General features: G+C 44.4%; 1 long non-coding RNA gene across 1 annotated transcript in view; it reads right to left on the bottom strand.

Annotated features, from left to right (window-relative positions):
* LOC143934345 (uncharacterized) overlaps positions 1-21,862 on the bottom strand; it is a 137,598-nt gene that overhangs the window by 93,516 nt on the left and 22,220 nt on the right. Inside the window, exon 3 of the long non-coding RNA XR_013263251.1 lies at positions 20,915-21,088. This is a non-coding gene — a long non-coding RNA (uncharacterized LOC143934345). The remainder of the gene's footprint in view (positions 1-20,914; positions 21,089-21,862) is intronic.

The following is a 21,862-nucleotide window of genomic DNA, read 5'->3' as shown; positions in this document are numbered from 1 at the left end:
TGTCACTTACCTGACACAGGAGCCAGCGAAGTCGCCGCTGATCCCTGTAGTCCGCCGCATCCATGTTGCTTGTGGCGTCTCGCAGCTCCGACGAATCACAGCGGCGCAACCGCGATGACGTCACTCCCGCGCATGCGCACGGGAGTCGCGCCTCGCAGCTCCGCCGCTGTCATACGGCGAAGCCGCGATGACGTCACTCCCGCGCATGCGCACGGGAGTCGACAAATTTGGCAAATCCATTCTTGGATTTGCCGCATTTAGTGCGCATGCGCGCCGCTGTCTACGGCGCATGCACCGTAGACAGCGGTGCCCATTTTCGGGCAAATATCTCCTAAACCATATAGGTTTAGGAGATATTGCTTGGACCTACAGGTAAGCCTTAATCTAGGCTTACCTATAGGTCCAAGTTGTTTGGAAGGGTTTACTTCCTCTTTAAAGGGAGTGCTCCTAATCTCAGCTTGATAGATATATATATATATATATATATATATATATATATATATATATATATATATTTTTAGTTTTTTTTTTTATTATAAAGTGTACAGATCCCGCGTCCCACCAATAAATGCAATAAATGACATAGCAAGATAGAAATAATTGGTTTTCCTTTTTCTCTCTCCAGAAAAATATAACGATCCAACCACCAACAAAGGAAAGTCGACTGACAAGCTTCAACCCACCAGTGAGATCCATCCGACTCCAGAATTCTGCAATAGATCATGGAAACTCCACCCACTGGCTTCATGCACAATATTTAATGCGCCATCGTCATATGGATCCTTCCACACTGCAATATGGATTGGTCCATCTTCATTTGGATCATTCCACACTGCAATATGGAGTGGTCCACCGCCTCCTGGATCATACCACAGGACAATAAAGAAAGGTCCACCTCCTTCTGGATCATCCCTCAGCGCAAAACCAAATAGTCCATCTTCATCAGGATCATTCCACAGCGCAATTCTGAATGGTCCATCTTCATCAGGATCATTCCACAGCGCAATTCTGAATGGTCCATCTTCATCAGGATCATTCCACAGCGCAATTCTGAATGGTCCATCTTCATCAGGATCATTCCACAGCGCAATTCTGAATGGTCCACCTCCTGGATCATGCATCAGCGCAATACAGAATGATCCACCTCCTCCTGGATCATCCATTAGAGCAATACTGAATGGTCCATCATCATCCGGATCATTCCACAGCATAATGGGGAGCGGCCCCCCTTTAGACAGATCTTCAAGTGGTTCAGTTACCAATCACCAGCCACATGAACTATCAATGAAAAGCTTCACCTTCCATAAAGTGCTTGGACAGGGGTCCTTTGGGAAGGTGCTGTTGGCCTCCCATCCTGCCATTCCACAAAAGATGGCAGTGAAGATGGTCAAAAAAAGCAGAATGCTAAAACACCCTGAATTTGCCCTTATAGAGAGTGCGGTAATGCAAGTAGGAGGTACCATGCCCTTCATCACTCATCTATATGCATCTTTCCAGACAAAGGTAAGTCTTTCCACTTTCCAATTTCTTGATCTCTTTCCTGTACTGTCCTCCACCACTTATCCAGTCCCCCAAAATGCTCAAATGGTGACTTTTTTGGGAGTCGGAACCAACACAAGGTGAAGCCTCCCCGCTTCCCCCAATGCTACTCTTCAGGCCTGTCTATTAGTCCTTTGGGCCCTGAATTGGAGGAAGTGGAAGGGAGCTCAACTTGTGTCCCACACCAGGTTTTATGAGAGTTTCGACTGTAGTCTGGGAAGCAGTATAGGTAAGAGCAGAACTGTTTTTGGTTTTCCTAACTTATGTGCATTTCTGTATATTCCTCCGCAGCGTGAATCTGACATGTCTATAATGTAATCTCTACCTTTTCTTTTCACAGAATCACCTCGTCTTTGCCATGGAATTCTTGAGTGGAGGAGAGCTCTTGGCGCTGATCGAAAAAAAAGCTCCGCTGGATCTGAGAACCATAAGGTAAGTCCAACGGGTCATAATGGAGTTGGGAGTGGCTGATCACTGAGCATAGGCAGTGATGTAGTCGGGCCATCTGTAACCTGGAAATCTATACCCCGTCCATCCATAACCTGTCTATCCATCCATACCCTGTCCTTCCATCCATACCCTGCCCATCCATAACTCATCCATCCTTCCATTTCTCCCTTCATCCATACCCCATCTATCCATGCCCTGCCCATCCGTACCCCCCTCCATCCATACCCTGTTCAACCATCCATACCCCCTCCATCCGATCCCCCTCCATCCATACCTATTTGTACTTTTAGTCTTCTTTGGTCTGTGATGACTTTGAATGCTAATGCATATATTTTTTTTCTTTTTCAGATTCATCACTGCGGAGTTATTATCTGGCCTGATGTTCCTGCATTCTTATAAAATCGTACACAGGTAAGGATTAGATGTCCTTTTTTTTCTGGTACCCGGGCACAAACCGGAATTGAACCCTTCCCATGTGGTGGGAGGAGCCCCACTATAAGAGTATTTTCTTATTTTCCCCAAATTCAGTATTAAAGAGGAAGTAAACCCTGATGAGTTTACTTCCTCTTTCATTCCCTGCAAAGGCAAAGCATAATGGACTACTATGCATCGCATAGTAGCCCATTATGTGTCACTTACCTGACACAGGAGCCAGCGAAGTCGCCGCTGTCCCCTGTAGTCCGCCGCATCCATCTTGTTGGTTCGCTGTCATTCGGCGAAGCCGCGATGACGTCACTCCCGCGCATGCGCTCGGGAGCCGTCACGCGCGGCAGCTCCGTCGCTGAGAATGCCGCACTCAGTGCGCCTGCGCGCCGCTGTCTACGGCGCATGCGCCGTAGACAGCAGTGCCCGTTTTCGGGCAAATATCTCCTAAACCATATAGGTTTAGGAGATATTGCTTGGACCTACAGGTAAGCCTTAATCTAGGCTTACCTGTAGGTCAAAGTGGTTTGTAAGGGTTTACAACCACTTTAATGGGTCACTCCACCAAAACTGTCCTTGTAGTTCTGGGTGGAATCACCCCTTGGCTTCTATTTTTCAGTAAATCAGGAAGACTTTCCACCAGTTCCCAATTGTGCTGCCTCCCATAATTTCTCCTTCCATCTGCTGCAGAGGTCTCGGCACTCACGCCATATTCTGCTTAATGTAGGATTAATACAAAATTCAGCAATGTGAGTGAGACCTCCTTATGATAAATATAGCAGGTGGGTGGAGCTGGGAACCCCTGAACGGAGATCTTCCTGTATAAAAGAAGCTGATGTCCACCCATCAATCTTCATTCTTTGTATAGATGTATATTTGTATCTTTTCTCTCTGTAATATGATGTGGGACATGCAGAGCTAACCGTTCACTTATTTTATTCACAGAGATCTCAAACCTGAAAATGTTCTGCTGGACAGTGAAGGACACGTCAGGATTGCAGATTTCGGGTTGTCCATGGTTGGAGTCACTGAGACCGATAGGATCACAGATCGTGCGGGTACCATGACATACATGGCCCCAGAGGTAAGATTTCTAATATCTTGATATTAGACGGAATTGTAATGTGTATTATGGGATATAGAGAAGACCTAATGGGGCTGCCATTTCATTAAATGGAGAATTCCTCCACTGCGGCCCTGGCTGCTTTCAATGGGTCTCCAGGCCAGAACTATATCCAACAAAAGGAGGGAAGTTCTGACATTTGCAGCAGTGTTGGAACTTCTTTGTGGTGGACATTGAGGCCAGGTATAGATGGATGGATCTGTCTGGCCCGATTCACTCCTCCTTACCACGATGAGAGCTTCTGAAGATTGAGCTATTGGGGTCTGTACACCATTATCTGCCTCCTTTATTTAAAGTGTAACTCTAGGCAAAACCTTTTGGATGGAGTTAAGGTATGGGTTCTCAACCTGTGGTCCTCCATCTATTGTGGAAATGCAAGTCCCATGAGGCCTTGCAAACCTGAAAGTTGCAAGCATGACTCCCAAAGGCAGAGGCATGATTGGAATTGTAGTTTGGCAACAGCTGTAGGGCCACTGTCTGAGCACCCATGGGTCACGTTTTTATTGGGGTCCCCATTGCGGAGATTTACCTTCTATTTGTACTGGTGACCATTGTCCCCATAATGAAGAGGAAATCCAAAGTTTTGGCGTTGTCCCCTCACTTTGGGAGATTTCCTCTACAATGGGAAACAACGGAAAATTTCTCCAATGGTACACAGGCAGCAAAAAATAATCTACCAGGATTCCCAACTCTAAATGACTCGATCCACAAAAAAAAAAAAAAAAAAATGGTTTTGGCTATACATACACAAGCTGCACCTCAGTTTGATGTATTTTGAGCACAATTGTAGGACTCCTGAGAGGCTTCATATATCCCATAAGCCAGCACTGAGTCATCTTTGTCCTCTGCCTGGCCTAGGAAGGTCCTCATCCTTTTGTTTCTCTCTCTTATGTTTCTACAGATCCTTAAAATGTTGCCATACTTCACCACGGCGGACTATTTCTCCTTGGGGGTGATAGTCTATGAGATGGCAGTCGGCAGACATCCCTTCATAGGAAACCAATGGAACGTAAGAACCTTTGTGAGCGCAGTATGTAACCGGACACCACAATACCCTGACAACATGGATCCCTGCCTTTGTGACCTCTTAGATAGGGTGAGTATACCTTCTCATCAATCCTTCCAAGGATCCCTTTTGTTAGATGGAGGTTTGGAGGGAAAAAGTAAGGAAGCTGAAATATGTCACTGTCAGAATCTAATATTAAAATGGGGGGTTCTGTTGGTCACATATTGTTATTTTTCTTGCAATGTTTCTTATTATATTTCATTCTTCTTTACAGCTCTTATGTAAAGACCAGGAGAAGAGAACGCGCCTTGTAAAGCACCTGACACGGCATCCATTTTTCAAGGAAATTGAATGGGCCGAGTTAAAGAAAGGAAAATTGCCCTCACCATTGAAATCCGAAACAGTAAGTTTAGGAATCATTCTTTTTTATTGTACTTGGTGATCCCGCCAATAACACACCGTGTAGTGCTTCTTCTGACCACGAGAGGGAGCTGGGCTCACCAAGCTTTGTCACCATTTTCTGTATCGCTCAGAAATATTAAATGAATGTCTTCTACTCTGCAGATTCCTGAAGAACCAGAAAATGGATGTATCACATTGGCGCAATTCATGTCCAGGGATGATTTGGAGATGGAGGAGATGATGCATTTCAGCGAATTCTCCTACATGAGCGAGCGTTTGCAGCAGCAACCATTGGCCCCATCATCACCAGAGGGCCATTAAATTCTACGCGGGGAGTGGTCATATGAGAACAGAAGGAAGACAAGAGGAAGGAACAGAAGGAAGACAATCAAGAGCTCAGGATTGTACTATACATAGAGATCAGGATTCGGGACTGCACTATGCACAGAGCTCGGGACTGCACTATGCACAGAGTTCAATAGAATTCTGTGAACGGGACAGACGGGGGTGGGAGTTGGCAGAACGGAACTCTGTGGACCCGGGGTGGATACTATGCACAGAGCTCAGGATTGCACTATGCACAGAGCTCGGGATTGCAACATACACATAGAATTCTGTGGATGGGACGGACGGACATGGGGGGGGGGGGGGGTTGGGTGGAGCGGCATAAGGGAACTCTGCAGACTTGGGGGGGGGGGGGGTGGTGTGGTAGAATGGAATTCTGCGGACCCGGGGGGTGGCACTATGCACAGAGCTCAGGATTGCACTATGCACAGCGCTCAATAGAATTCTGTAGAGGGGACTGACGGATGGGGGGGGGGGGGGTAGAATGGAACTCTGCGAGGCCAGGGGGGGTTGGCAGAATGGAATTCTGTGGACCCGGGGGTGGCAGAACAAAACTCTGCAGATGGCACTATGCACAGAGCTCAATATAATTCTGTGGACGGGGGGGTTGGTGTCAATATGCACAGAGCTCAGGATTGCACTATGTTGGGGCGGCACAGTGGTGTAGTGGTTAGCACTCTCACCTAGCAGTAAGAAGGGTCGCTGGTTCAAATCCCAACCACGACGCCACCTGCCTGGAGTTTGCATGTTCTCCCTGTGCCTGCGTGGGTTTCCTCCGGGTACTCCGGTTTCCTCCCACATTTCAAAGACATGCAGGTAGGTTAATTGGCTTCTGTCCAAAATTGGCATAGTATATGAATGGGGACCTTGGATTGTGGGCTCCTTGGGGGTAGGGACTGATGTGAGTGTGCAATATACAGGGATAGGGACAATTGTAGACACTCACTTGAATAAAGACACCAGTTTAATCTTACTAACTATGTAACTATACACAGATCTTAATAGAGGAACTCTGCAGACCCCGGGGGTGGCACTATGCACAGAGCTCAATATAATTCTGTGGGGGGATGGGGGATGGGGGGTGGGGGGGTGGCAGAAGGGTACTCTGCAGACCCCGGGGGGTGGCACTATGCACAGAGCTCAGGATTGAACTGTAGTACTGACCCTCAAAGGAGCTGCTTTTTTTTTTTTGTTGGGCTTACCGTTACCTCACCTGTTCACTGTGTCCATCTTATTTGTAGAGTGGAATAAAGAATATTAGCTCCAACAATACCTTTTTCTGGGTGTTTATTTAACAAAAACACACACTTTTGCAGTAGAGGGGTAGAGGATAAGGGGAATTGAGGTACCTTTGTAGTATTGCGGGTTAAAGGTATTTCCTTGATCCAGAGGACAAACGATTCCCACAAGCTGGATCTAGCAATCACCGGATAGGCCTCTCTCAGGCTGGATTCACACCTATGCATTTTTTGTACTTTTTGCATTTTGCAGATTTGCACTACAGAACGTGTTCCATAGGAAACCATGTTAAATGGACTGTAGTGCAAATCTGCAAAATGCAAAGAGCACCAAAACTGCATAGATGGGAATCCAGCCTCACTGACCTAGCAGCCGGTGAGATGCTCGAACAAAGTCTCTGCCACAGATTTGATAAGTTTAGCGATCTTGGATGCAGTCCTCTGCCACAGGAAGGCACAATAAGCTTTTGGTTGCAAAACAAAAGTTTCCCCACAGTACCTGATTCTTTCAGCCGACCCGGCGATACTGTGTGGTAGGCAACCCAGGATGCATCCTCCAACTGAGTCTCCAGGCTTCTTCATGAGGCACCAGCCTTGTTGCTCGGTCCTCCTCAGAAAAGTCCTTCCCTGGATCCTCCAGTCGCTTGGCTTCTCGCCGCAGGCAAGACAGCACAGGATCATCTCTGGATCAGTAGGCCCCAGAGCCTCTGGGCCTACCTTTAGTTGCGGAGCCTCGGGCCAGCCGGCCCCGAGACATTGAATAAGGCAGCACACACCTCAGGCCAGGAGGGCCACAAGATCGGGAAAAACCAAACCACCCTGAAAAATGGCGTCAGTACCTTAAGTACCCTTACCCAGAATGCACAGCGGGTAGACCACTCCCACAGAGCTGTTTCTGAGTAAAAGGGGTACCCAATACATTTAGCTTGTTGCATTTCCAACACTTACCGGCGGTGACAGCGACAACCACGGTCAAGTGGGAATTAGCACAACCCAGCCAAACTAGTACAGAAGACAGAACTTTAGAATAATTAGTCTGAACCAAACTGCAGCTTCAGACAAACTTAAATTTAAACACACATTTTAACACAAATTTAAAAACATACTAGCATTGGTATTAACCACTTCCCGACCTGCACGTGATGATGTACATCAGCAGAATGGCACGGCAGGCAAATTGGCATACAGGTACGTCCATTTAAAATTGCTGCCCTGATATCGCATGCGCGCCACCGGCGGCGCATGTGCGTCGGTCGGGACCCCCCGTGAGTCCAGTCACGGGTCCCACGGGACTCAATCGCAGTGGGGATACCCGTGATCATCTCACGGGGAGGCCGAATGGGGAGATGCGGAAGTAAACAGCATCTCCCCATTCTGCCTAGCAACAAGTGACACTGATCTCTGCTCCCTGTGATTGGAGCAGAGATCAGTGTTCACTAACACACAGCCCAGCCCCCCAGTTAGTAACACGCCTCTAGGACACACTTAACCCCTTCACTGCCATTTACACAGTGCATTTGTATAGAACTGATTGCTGTATAAATGACAGTGGTCCCAAAAATGTCTGACGAGTCCGCCATAATGCCGCAATCACAATAAAAAAAACACACTAGTAAAACAAAAATTAATAAAAATGCTATAAAACTATCCCCTATTTTGTAAACGCTATAAATTTTGCACAAACCAATCAATAATCGCTTAATGCGTTTTTTTTACCAAAAAAATTATGTAGAAGAAAACGTATCAGACTAAACTGAGGGAAATTTTTTTTTTATATATTTCTGAGGGATATTCATTATAGCAAAAAGTGAAAAATAATGTGTTTTTCTTGTAAATTGTCGCTCTTTTTTTGTTTATAGCGCAAAAAATAAAAACCGCAGAGGTGATCAAATACCACCAAAAGAAAAAACGAACCACCCTGAAAAATTGCCTCGGTACCTTAATTAGCCTTACCCAGAATGCACAGTGGGTAGACCACTCCCAATGGGCTGTTTCTGAGTAAAAGGGGTACCCAATACATTTAGTTTGTTGCATTTCCAACTCTTACCGGTGGTGACAGTGACGACGACGGTCAAGTGGAAATTAGCACAACCCAGCCAAACTAGTACAGAAGACAGAACTTTAGAATAATTAGTCTGAATTAAACTGCAGCTTCAGACAAAACTTAAATTTACAAACATGCTAGCATCGGTATTCAAAATACCAGCGCTACAGAACTATGCACAGAGCTCAATAGAATTCTGTGGACGGGACGGACGGATTGGGGGTGGCAGAATGGAATGGGGGGTTGGCACTATGCACAGAGCTCAGGATTGCACTATGCACAGAGCTCAGGATTGCACTATGCACAGAGCTCAGGATTGCACTATGCACAGAGCTCATGAATGAATGAATGAATGATTTGTATAACTCTACAAATGCGAACTGAATCGCCTCAAGGCGCTTGGTCTGTCCTGTGTTGTCCTGCTTCTTAGAAGAGGTGGGTCTTGAGTTTTTTTCTGAAGGCCCGATGGTTTTCTTCCATGCGGATGTTGGTGAGTAGAGCGTTCCATAGCCGTGGTCCTTGGACTGCGAATCTTCGTTCTCCCTTAGATTTGTAGCGGGACTTGGGATGAGGAGGCGGTTTTGGTTTGTTGATCGGAAGCTGGATTGGGTATGTAGTGTCTTATTTGCTCACATAGGTATTGAGGAGCGTTTCCTTGTGTACATTTGTGGGTGAGGCAGAGGGTCTTGAATGTGATCCTATCCTTTACCGTTAGCCAAAGGAGGGTCCTTAGGGATGGGGAGATGGATTCCCAGCGTTTCTTTCCCATGACTAGTCTTGCTTCTGTGTTTTGGATGACTTGTAGGAGTGCAATCTGGTAATTAGGTAGTCCTATGTAGAGGGAATTTGCGTATTTGAGTCGCGAATTGATGATTGTTCCAACTACTACCGCTTTCTCCTTTTCTGGAATGAAGGGTATGAGTCTGCGTAGCAGGCAGAGAAGATGGTGGGATCCCAAAGGATGGTGGGACCTACTGACTACTGATCCTATTTGTGCATCCATAGTCATCTCTGCGTCAAAGATGACTCAGAGACTTTTGGCTTTGGTGCTTGGAAGGATGGTCTGTCCAAGGATGGTGGGTGGTGTCCATGGTATCTTAGTTTTTTATTTCGGTTTGCTTTGAGGAGCAGAAGCTGTTTTCGATCCATTGAGTTTGAGGGAGATAGTGGACATCCAGTCATTTATCAAATGTGAGACATTTTTCTAGTTTCTGGTATTGGTCTTTTTGTCTGGTGATGCGGAAGTAAAGTTGAGTGTCATCAGCGTATGAGTGAAAGCATAGATCCCATTTTCTGATGATTTTGAAGAGTGGACGAATGTAAATATTAAAGGATTGCACTATGCACAGAGCCCAGGATTGCGCTATGCAGAGAACTCAGGATTGCACTATGCACAGAGCTCAGGATTGCACTATGCACAGAGCTCAGGATTGCACTATGCACAGATCTCAATAGAATTCTGTGAACGGGACAGACAGGCGAGGGGGGGTGGCAGAACGGAACTCTGCAGACCCGGGGAGTGGCACTATGCAGAGAGTTCAGGATTGTACTATGCACAGAGCTCGGGATTTCACTATGCGCAGAGCTCAAAAGAATTCTGTGAACGGGAGGGATGGACGGACGGGGGGTAGGGGGTGGCAGAATGGAACTCTGCGGACCCCGGGGGATTGCACTATGCACAGAGCTCGGGATTGAACTATGCACAGAGCTCAATAGAATTCTGTGAATGGGATGGACGGGCGGGGGGTATGTCAGAATGGAACTCTACGGACCCAGCGGGGGGTGGCCCTATGCACAGAGGATTGCACTATGCACAGAGCTCAGGATTGCACTGTAGTACTGACCCCCAAAGGAGCTGCTGGTTTTTTGTTGGGCTTACCGTTACCTCACCTGTTCACTGTGTCCATCTTAGGGGTCCCGATGTAGAGCGGATTAAAGAATATTAGCTCCGACACTTAGTCCTTTTTCTGGGTGTTTATTAATATCTGACAATGCCGAAGCCCCCAGCCCCCCATTTTACTTACCTGCCCCCCATGATTGGTTGCTAGGATCACCCTGCAACTAATCACCTACTGTTTAATGTAAAAAGTTAACACCATTGGTTCCCACCCCCATCCAGCCCTGTAATACTGGCCGCTCGCTGCCGTCCAATGAAGAAGAGGGGTGTAAATGTCCGCAGGCCGGGTGCCCATGAATTAATCACGGGCACTGACAGGCCCGGAAATTTGGCGATGGAGGGTCTGGTATGGCCCGTGGGCCACAGACCCTTGTTTTAAGTTTTTGACACTCGTTTATGTGCTTTCTCCCCAATTCCAGATCCTAACAGTTCGGAAGGATCTCAGAAACTAAAGTCAGGTGACTTGTGGATTGTTAGGAGACTTATATATATATATATAAGGAGATGTTTGGAGACACAATACAATGTCTATTCATGTACACTTGTGCAAAACTTGAAGGAAAAGTCATCTGGACTCACATCAGACACTGCAAAAATGACTAAATTAAAGAAATCTCTGTGTTTGATTTGTTGTCCACATGGAATCACAGTTTGGGGTACTATTTATTCAAATGCTTTAATTGTAACAGATATATATATATATATATTTGCAATTTACAAAAAGTAGTTCAGACATGTTGAAGTAGGGCTGCCACCTTTTCTTCAAGCCAAGCCCAAACACTGCGCACTGCAAAACATTATTTAAGGGGAAACGCTTTGGACCCTGATGTAAAGGAGAACTCTGATGGAAGAAGATTTTTGCTCACCAAACCTCCCAATTACATTAGAGTTTTGTGCATTCCCCCTTAAATTAAGGTTCCAAAAAAGCCCCCGTTACATCCGAGTCCCTCTTAACTTTGTGTACTTACTTGCTCGGAGGCAGGAGAGAGAAGGGTGAGGGGAGACTTTTCTGAGGCACAGAACATTGAGGATTGGAGTGTGGGAGTGTGGATGGGCAGGCAGAGGGGTAGGGGCGGGAGGAGGAAGTGCAGATCAAGCCCTTTCTCCTCTCCTGTCCATGTATGTATATGGGGCCCGTGCGCACACCTATGTACTTGGCGGTTGTGGTTACTTATACACTAATAATGTTTTCATTACATGTTTGCATTCTTTCAAGTCCTGATTGGAATTAGCCTGCTTATGTTTTAAGGCCATTGTTAACATAAAAGTACAGAGGGGGAAATAAGTATTTGATCCCCTGCAGATTTTGTAAGTTTGCCCACATATAGACCCTTTATTTTTTTGTAATTTTTATCATACGTGTATTTTAAATGATAGAGACAGAATATTAACCAAACATCTAGAAAAAACACATAAAACAAATGTTATAAATGAAGTTGCCATTCAGTGAGTGAAACATGACTTAGTACTTGGTGGAGAAACCCTTGCTGGCAAGCACAGAGTAAGACGTTTCTTGTAGTTAGTAAACGGGGTTGCATACATCTCCGTAGGGATTTTGGGCTCTCTTTTTTAAGAGATCTTCTCTAAATCCTTAAGATTTCTTGACTGTTGCTTGCAACTTGAAGTTTCAGCTCCCTCTATAAATGTTCTACAGGATTAAGTTCTGGAGACTGGCTAGGCCACTCCATGACCTTAATGTGCTTCTTCCTGAGCCACTTCTTTGTTGCTTTGGCGGTATGTTTTGGCTCATTGTCATGCTGGAAGACCCATCCATGACCCATCTTCAGGGTACTGGTAAGGGAAGAAGGTTGTCATCCAAGATTTTACAAAACATGGCCCAATCCATTGGCCCCTCAATATGGAAGGGTCAGTCTGTACCTTTAGCAGAGAAACAGCCCCAAAGCATAATGTTTCCACCTCTGTGTTCGAGTGTAGGGATGGTGTTCTTAGGCTCATAGTCAGCATTTTTTCTTCCTTCAAACACGGCGAGTTTATTTAATGCCAAAAACCTCAATTTTGGTCTCATCTGACCACAGTACTTTCTCCCAATCCTTCTCTGAATCATTTAGATATTCATTGGCATGCCTTCTTGAGTAGGGGGACCCGCCATGTTTGGAGGAAGAAAAGTGTTGGCTACGACCCTAAGAACACTACAATCAAGCAAAGTGGAAACATTATGGTTTGGGGCCGTTTCTCTGCTAAAGGTACAGACCAACTTTGCCCCATTAAGGGACCAATGGATGGGGCCATGTATTGTAAAATATTGGATGAGAACCTTCATATCTCAGCCAGAACACTGAAGATAGGTCATGGTTGGGTCTTCCAGCATGATAATGACCCAAAACAACAAATAAATGGCTCAAGAAGAAGCACGTCGAGGTCATGGAGTGGCCTAATAATTTTCCAGACCTTAATCCTATAGAAGATGTATGGAGGGAGCTGAAATTTCGAGTTGTCAAGTGACAGCCAAGAAAGTTTAAGGATTTAGAGAAGATCTGTAAGGAAGAGTGGACCAAAAACTCTACGATGTGTGCAAACCTGGACATCAACTACAAGAAACGTTTTACCTCTGTGCTTACCAACAAGAGTTTCTCCACCAACTACTAAATCATGTTTTGCTTGGGGATCAAATATTTATTTCACTCACTAAACTGCATCTTTATTAATTAATTATTAAATAATTAATAGAATTTGTTTTATGTTTTTTTTCAGTATTTTTCGGTTGATATTCTGTTGCTATCATTTAAAATACACCTATGACAAAAATAATTGACCATTCATTTATTTGTAAGTGGGCAAACTTACAAAATCTACAGGGGATCAGATTCGTATCCCCCCCCACCCCACTGTACAATTGTAATATTAATGTGATACCTTTGCAATCATGTGTATAAAAACCTTCAATTGTGTCATAATAAATCAGAACAGTTATTTTGGAAAGATGCCGAGTGTATCTTTCTGTGTCTGTTCCCTACTGCAGTAGTTATTAATTTGGAACCACCAATTGATATGATAGGAGTTACCTATCTATAAAAAGGTACAGTGTTGCATAAATAATTGTCATTCAAATTGGGACATCGCTGAAACCGCACCTGGCCAGGAAGGGGGTGAAAGTGGTACTGTTAAGTGGTTAAGGAATATTTTGTGAGTAAAAGGATTGTGGCGTGTGTGTGTGTGTGTGGTATATACTGTGAGTAGCTTAACCACTATCTAATTTAACCTCCTCCCTCTTTTGTGTCCCTCATTCCCAAGTTCTAAAGTTGAGAAGTATGCTCTGTTATACAGATAACAGTGTTGAGGTTAGATGATAGGCTCAGCAATGGCATGCAATGCAAAGCTGCTGCTAACAAAGCAAACAGAATATTGGCATGCATTAAAACAGGGATTCATTCCAGAGATAAAACAATAATTCTCCAGCTCTACAAGACTCTGGTCCAGCCGCACCTGGAATATGCTGTCCAGTTCTGGGCACCAGTCCTCAGGAAGGATGTACTGGAAATGGAGCGAGTACAAAGAAGGGCAACAAAGCTAATAAATGGTCTGGAAGATATTAGTTATGAGGAAAGGTTGCGAGCATTGAACTTATTCTTTCTAGAGAAGAGACGCTTGAGAGGGGATATGATTTCAATATACAAATACCGTACTGGTGACCCCACAACAGGGATAAAACTTTTTCGCAGAAGGGAGTTTAACAAGACATGTGGCCACTCATCAAAATAAGAAAAGAGGTTTAACCTTAAACTATGTAGAGGGTTCTTTACTGTAAGAGCGGCAAGGATGTGGAATTCCCTTCCACATGCGGTGGTCTCAGGGCATTGATAGTTTCAAGAAATTATTAGATAAGCACCTGAACGACCACAACATATAGGGATATACAATGTAATACTGACATAGAATCACACACATAGGTGGGGCTTGGTGGACTTTTTCAACCTCACCTACTATGTAACTATGTAGAGGAATGCAGAATCTAATTCTGCTAGTTTATCCAATGAGTTTCAATATAATGCTAGGAAATATGGAGGAGCCCCAGCAGTTTTTTTATTGTTTAAATCTACACAAAAAAAATCTGATTTTTGCCTTCATCCATTGGAGCGGGGATAAACTAAAAATGAACAACTTGAATGTGTAGCGCCCTTAGGCTGCTAGGTAAATTTAGCTCTGTAATCAAGGTAGCAGTGATGGTTTGGTCTGGTCTGTTCAGAGTTTGACAGGCTTGGAGTTTGATTGCTTCCCCCTGCCTCTAGAAGAAGCTTCTAGTTCATAGGGAGGGAGAATTCAAATAGCCAGCCTAAATATTGATCCAAACTTAACCAGTCCTGGGAAGGTGTACCCAGATGGTGGCTGGGAAGCTGAAAAAAATAGCCTGGCACTCTGGAGAGGTTGCCTTTCCCCAGCCTTAGGAGGGCGGGCTGTTATCCCTAAAGCAGCTTATGGACTGGGTTGCTGTCTCAGTAGGTGTGAGTCTGGGACCTGGAAGTGGCCTGAAACGGACTAGAAAAATTCTCCAAAAGGGATCTGGTCTAGAGACAAACAATCTCACTAACAGTGATTTGTGCCAGGTAACCAGATGCCAAAAAGATTTGGTCTTCGCGCTGTGAGGGAATAGAGTGTCCAATATTACCATTTACTCAAGGGGAAGATTGTCTTCTATCTGCTAATCGTTTTAGAGTATTCTATGCCCCCAATCCCTCTCTTGTTCAAGTTCTATAAGCAATAAACTACAAAAAGATAATAGACTACACTAGACTGTTTATTGGTGCCCGAGTACATGGACTGTTGCTCGGGGGACTGGTGGCCTCTGTACTGTTTGGGAAAGAACCAGTTAATATCTGTGGCCCTTGTGGGGGTTGTGCTACAAATATAATTCAGTCGTAGGACAGATTAAATTAAACAAATATGGGGACCTGTGGGGAAGGTTGAAAATCACGCCCCCCCCCCCCCCCCCCAAAAAAAAGAAGCATAAACCAAAACAAAAAGAAAGAAAAAAGGCGAAAAATTGTTTTCAGTCAGTGAATCGCACATCAAAGTTAGATAAAACCCATGTGTTTACTTGTACAGAGATAAAAAAAATAAAAATCCATTAAAACATCTAATAAAGAAAAAAAAATTCTAATGAAGTTTGTTGTTGGTGAACATCAATTGTGAATAGCAAACACCTTACAGAGGCAATATCAGCTAAACAGGTATAATTGTTGTAGGACAGCTCACAGCTGCCCATTGGGAAATGTAAGGCTCATGTAGATGGGTTTTCTTGTCATATGTAGTCTTTTCCATTTGAAAGCATGCTCTGGAATGCAAAATGCCGTGTTTGACAAAATCTTCACTTGTCTGAAATGCAAACCCATCTCAATAGGACTTAGTGCGACTGAAGAAACGCAAGAAATGCTGATCAAATGGAGGCCGATTGGTTATCTACACTACTCTATTGAAGTCAATGGGATTCCGGGGACCTGCATTTGATGTACCCCTGTTTTACATCGGCCCTAATTGCTCTACTGTACTGTAAATGTTTTCTTTTATAATGGTTACTTATTTTAATTAGATTTTATTTTTCTTAAACGTTTTACAAATTCTACAACATATAGGAAGTGAAAGAAATAGAAAGCTGAACACTTTCAATCTCATGAACAGACGACATACCACGAAACACAGAGCCGTACAAAAGAGAATTATATTCCACTTAGATCAGAACAGTTGCCCATAAAGGACTTGAATTTATACAATTAAAAAATAATCACGCTGCTGTACACAATGCTATTCTATGCAACGCTACCCTCTTCTACCCAACACTACTCTACACAATGTACTATACTCCCAGCAGATGTTGTCTAAATCCAGGCACCTGAATAAAACAGAAAAGATCTGTTACCCCCCAGGAAAGAAAGAACATGGAAATCAAAAACTCTCAGGCTAAATAATCAAATTAGTCTTTCTATGCTTCAAAGAACATTTCATGTTCCATATGTCCTTCAACTTCCACAACATCTTTCAAGCTGAAGTTATATTGTATCTCTTCCGCAAGTTCAAGATTCAACAGTACCGTGGTCATACATGATCCTGAGGAAGAATCAAACCAAGTAGAGCCGTTCAGAAAAGAAATATACTTGAGCAAAAAGTGTAGCATATCTAGCGATGACACTTTGGACAAGGTGTCTGTCATGTACAAATTTAGTTTTTGCCTCAGAACAGTAATGGGGTTCTGAGGGTTAATTATGTAGGTGTAACTTTGACATCAGTTTGACTGGGCTGTGTTAAGATTTCTGCCTGGTCATGTGTACAGTGAGGTGCATGACAGGCTCAGAACCAGGTCTGGTTGGACGCTTTGGGTATCAGTTCTCCCGGAGCCAATCAGTGGGTACGCCGGGCCCCGCTGAGGAGTCTGGGGAAGGGTACTTAAGATGTTGAAGTCATGTGTTCAGGGTTCGTTCCTGAGGCCATAGCGGCCCCGCAACATGCTTCGGTTGGTTAGCCCCAATAGACCTGCCTGGTCTGGGGTAGGGAGACATCTGTTCCCGAGTTTCGGAATCGGCTGGTCCGAGGCGCAGTAACCGAGGGAGGATTCAAGGTGTCCGGGTGTGCTCCCGGCTTGGAGGGGCACCGCAGCTCCTGTAAGCGACCGGGGGAGGACTCTTCGGAGGAGGGCCAACATGCTGGCATCCTGAGAAGTGCCTGGTTGCTGGGTTGTGAAGGACACTAATGAATCCACGCTTTTTGAGTACTGCTAAGGAGACAGAGAACGTTCCAGGTACTGAGGAAAAGGTTCCTGTTCACTTTCTGTTACAAATCACTCAAGTTCAGAGATTTCTCAAGTTCTGGATCAAAGTGCTGACTGCCATAATCTCTGGCTAGAGATTTGTTCAGCTTTGAAGCACCCAGCTGCAAGTGGCTACTCTCTGGGTGGGACTAGAGACTTTCTGATGATTAGCAGTTCAAGGTGCCAGAGTTTCTTCACCCTTGCCCTCTGTTCCCATACGAGACTGTGTTTGTTGGATGTTACCCCTGCAAATAAAAACATTTCTAAAGGACTTTTATGGTGTCAGCGTCCAAAGTTGTTGGGTACTAACCCTGGGAACCCCTAGACGTGGAAGAACCAGCCAAGCGGAGGTAACCGGTAAGCCCAAAAGTCAAGGCTGCCCTGCCAAAAGATATGGCCGCTACACATACATTCCAGATTGCGTTGTTCAATGCACTGCAAAAGAGACATGTATTGCGACACTCCATCCATGTTGTAAGGCAGCCAGAGTGAAATTGGTGGGAGCAGGGTAGATTTGTAGTGTCCTCTCATACTTCATGGTCACCCAAGTAGAGAGAACAAACTAGCTGCTCTTAGTCATACTGCTCCCTGGCTGGCGGTCTTTCTGATGCTGGGTGGTCCTTAGCAACCACAATGTGGTTTACTGGAAACTGACTTCTGTTGGCAGAATTGCCATGGTCTCATTGCTGATGACTTGCTGTTCGGGATCTTGTCCAGTGAGCATTTCATGGTTGTTGCACCGTGAACGTTGCGACATACTGATGTTTTTTGATACCACTTAAGCACCTGCTTACTCTGTATATAGAACCTCCTAATGACCCTGATGATGTCACACTGACACTGACAAAACGCATTCAATGGAGCTTACAGTTCCGGGGAAAATAGAGAGTGGTAGATGGCTGGAGAACAGTGAATGGTGAGCTCATTAACATTGGCGCTTCAGTTCTTTTTTCTTATGTGTGCATTTGCTTTTACTTGACTGTATAAATAAAGTTTAAAAAAGGTGAGCACTATGCAATTTCTGTATTTTGTTTTTTCTTTGGGCATTATATCTGCCTAAGAAAGGTTTTACCATGATTTGAAGCCTACCATCTTGTCGTTTTCTTCTATGGTAGTTCTGGCACAGCCTGGAGGTATGTTTTGGATCCTGACCAACTAGGTGTATTCCATAGGGTATTGTATGCACAAAATGCTGTTTTAGTTTTGGTTCAGGGTGCCACTCATTCTGTGCAAGTTGCCAACTCTGGATCTGACAAAAGTTCCCCAGACCATCACGCTTCTTCCTCCATGTTTGACAGTTGGTGTCACACACCGAGGAGCCATCCTTTCCTCTACTTGATAGCGTACAAGAACACTGCATGATCTCAAATTTTTATTTATCGGCCAATAAGACTTTCTTCCAGTTTTCAGTAGTCCAGTCCAGTATTTTGCCATCTTGGAGCCACACACCCCGTCAAACCTGCAGCTCAAAGTCTTCTCTACACAGTTAAAATGGAGACTTGCTTACATCAGTGTAAAGCTGACTCTTAGAAACTTGTCTTCCGATTCTGTTGTGGCTTTCTGCCAGCCCTCCTCTCAGAGTTTCCAAGTGGCTTTTGATGGTGTAAGAAACTGTTCACATTGGCTTTCTTTGCAATTTCTCTAAAGGAAAGTCCTATACATGTAAGGGGTAACATCTGTCTGTCTTCCTTTGTTAATTTCCCTTTTCTTGCCATTTTGAGAGCAATACACTACTTCCTGCAGTCCAATAATGTCCAAATAGTGCTTAAAAGGGTGTCGTTTTTACTATTAATGACAGTAATCAGTGATTTTTAGCGGGACTGCGACATTGCGGCAGACAAATCTGACACCAAGTGACACTTTTTGGGGACCAATGACACCAATACAGTGATCAGTGCTAATAAAATGCATTAATGACACTGGCAGAGAAGGGGTTAACATTAGGGGCAATCAAAGGGTTAAAATGTGCTCCTAGGGAGTGCTTTCTAAATGTGTGGGGGGTGTTTTGACTGGAGGAAGACAGATCTGTATTCCTGTTCAGCAGGAACACAAGATCTCCATCTTCTCCTCCTCAGAACTTTTTACATAGGCAGACCACAGTTCTGTCTCTCCTCAGTAAGATCGCGATCACACAGGAGCGGGTCGGTGGTGCAAAAAATTATGTACGTAAATTTGCGCAGGAGTGCTGCCCTCCCGCAGTCATCAGGGGCGATCAAAGGGTTAAATGTGCTCCTAGGGAGTGCTTTATAAATGTGTGGGGGATGCTTTGACTGGAGGAAGACAGATCTGTGTTCTTGCTCAGCAGGAACACAAGATCTCCATCTTAAAAAAAAAAAAAATATTGCAAGTAGCGGCAAGTTTTTTTGATAGTTATATAAAAAAGTGACAACTATATTGTTTCGTGCTCCCACGAAAATAAAAAATATATATGTGTGACAGCACTGCAATAATAATATACCAAAATACAACTTTCCAGTGATAATACCAGTAAAAATTATAATGCAAAAAAGTCCCCCCCAAAAAAAAAAAAAAAAAAAGTATGAGAGCTATAGAATGATGATACTGCAATAATAAATAATATACCAAAATACAAACTTTCCAGTGATATTGCAATATGTGAAAAATAAATAAAAATATACACAAAGAAAAAGTCCAATAATTAATATCTCAAGATCTCCATCTTCCCCCTCTCAGAACTTGTTTACATAGGCAGACCACTGTTCACTACTCTCCTCAGAAAAATCACGATCACACAGGAGCGGGTCGGTGGTGCACGCGCGCCCTGGTGCAAGAAATTATGTATGCGATTTTGCACAGGAGGGCTGCCCTGCTGCAGTATACCTGTGTGGCACATTCATATATAAGGCTTATATAGTATATAAGCTCAGTTTACTGGTAAAAATACATGTAAAATGCAAGACTTCGTGGGTGTAAAAAGATGTCCACTTGCCGACTTCTAACTGTAGCCTTGCTGTGTACTAGTGTACCAAGATGGCGGCGACAAAACGTCCCTTCCGGTTAACACATTACACGGGTTGCTGATTCTGACGGAACACCTGAGTGACTTTAGTAAGTTAGAGACATTAATTGATAAAAGCATTTTTGTACATTAATTGCCACCACTGTGCCATCAAATCCAGCCACTGTGCCATCGAACGCTGCCACTGTGCCCATCAAATGCTCCCACTGTGCTATCAAACGCTGCCACTGTGCCCATCAAACGCATGCCACTGTGCCCATCAAACGCATGCCACTGTGCCCATCAAACGCCGCCACTATGCCATATCAATTGCAGCCACTGTACCATATCAAATGCTGCTACTGTACCATATCAAATGCTGCCACTGTACCATATCAAATGCTGCCACTGTACCATATCAAATGCTGCCACTGTACCATATCAAATGCTGCCACTGTGCCCATATCAAATGCTGCCACTGTGCCCATATCAAATGCTGCCACTGTGCCCATATCAAATGCTGCCACTGTGCCCATATCAAATGCTAGCACTGTGCCATATCAAACGCTCCCACAGCGTGCGTCTTGATCCTTGAAAACCTGTTCCTGTGCTTGTGATTTACCCGGCTTGTCTCCGACCATCCCTGTCATCCGCCTGCACCCGACTTCGGCCTGTCTGACTATTCTTCTGCTTGACCCTCTGGTACATCCACTTTCTGCCTGATTACTGACCTGGCTTGTCTGACCCTCCAGTCTCAGTATCCTGGTTCTTCTCTGCTGTCCAGCTCCAGTCTGAGGTCCAGCTCCGGTATCATGGTTCCTGGTTCCTGTCCAGCTCCTATCTGCCGTCCAATCACAGCACTTGTCGTTTCAGTCAATCAGCTGACGGGTAACAGATCCGAGCACCTGAATGGTGGAGAGGCAGTTTAGTATTAATATTAATTAATAATTTAATTCGCTTTTCTAACACAGCTGAGTGACCTGCGAGCGCTCAGCATGGTGCTTGCAGGTCACCTTTTTTGTCGCCTATGGCTCTAATCAGGTGCTTTAACAACACACCAACCCCCCCTCCCATAGCGGCGGTCAAAGATAGATTCATGCAATGCATGAATCTATATATCATGCTAGAGGGGGTGACAGGAGAGAGGGGGTGGCACCCGTGTGCCCTTATGGACGCACTGCTTATAACCAACAGAAATTACGAACCAAACGCATGTTCTGTTTTTCTGATAATCAATAAAGTGCAGTTGTATAGCCAGTATAACAAAAGAAAAGACACGTGCGACCTACAGTGTTGTGTATTCCTGATGCTGGAACAGGTACAGTCATATAACCGTCAGAGAGTGACACTAACACATCAATATTTCTGAATAGCAACAGGGTAAAGTCCTATAACCAACAGAAATGTCATTAGTAATAACTCAATGTTGTGCATTTCTGATTGGCAACAGTGCACAGTCATATAACCAACAGAAATGTCACTAGCAAACTTCAATGCTGTGCATTTCTGATTAGCAACAGTGTACAAAGTTACATAATCCATGGAAATGTCACTAATAATATTTCAATGTTGTTAATTTCTAGTGAGCCATAATACTTAATGTGATTGTAGCCGTATTAGTGCAATTGTGACAGAGAAAATTGAGTACTGTCTGTGATACTTTTTTCAGGACAAGCTTT

Source organism: Lithobates pipiens, unplaced genomic scaffold, assembly GCF_037356315.1.
Source record: "Lithobates pipiens isolate NorthernLeopardFrog02 unplaced genomic scaffold, aLitPip1_a1.2 Scaffold_27, whole genome shotgun sequence".
Taxonomy (NCBI): domain Eukaryota; kingdom Metazoa; phylum Chordata; class Amphibia; order Anura; family Ranidae; genus Lithobates; species Lithobates pipiens.
This window is presented reverse-complemented; position numbering and strand designations above follow the sequence as displayed.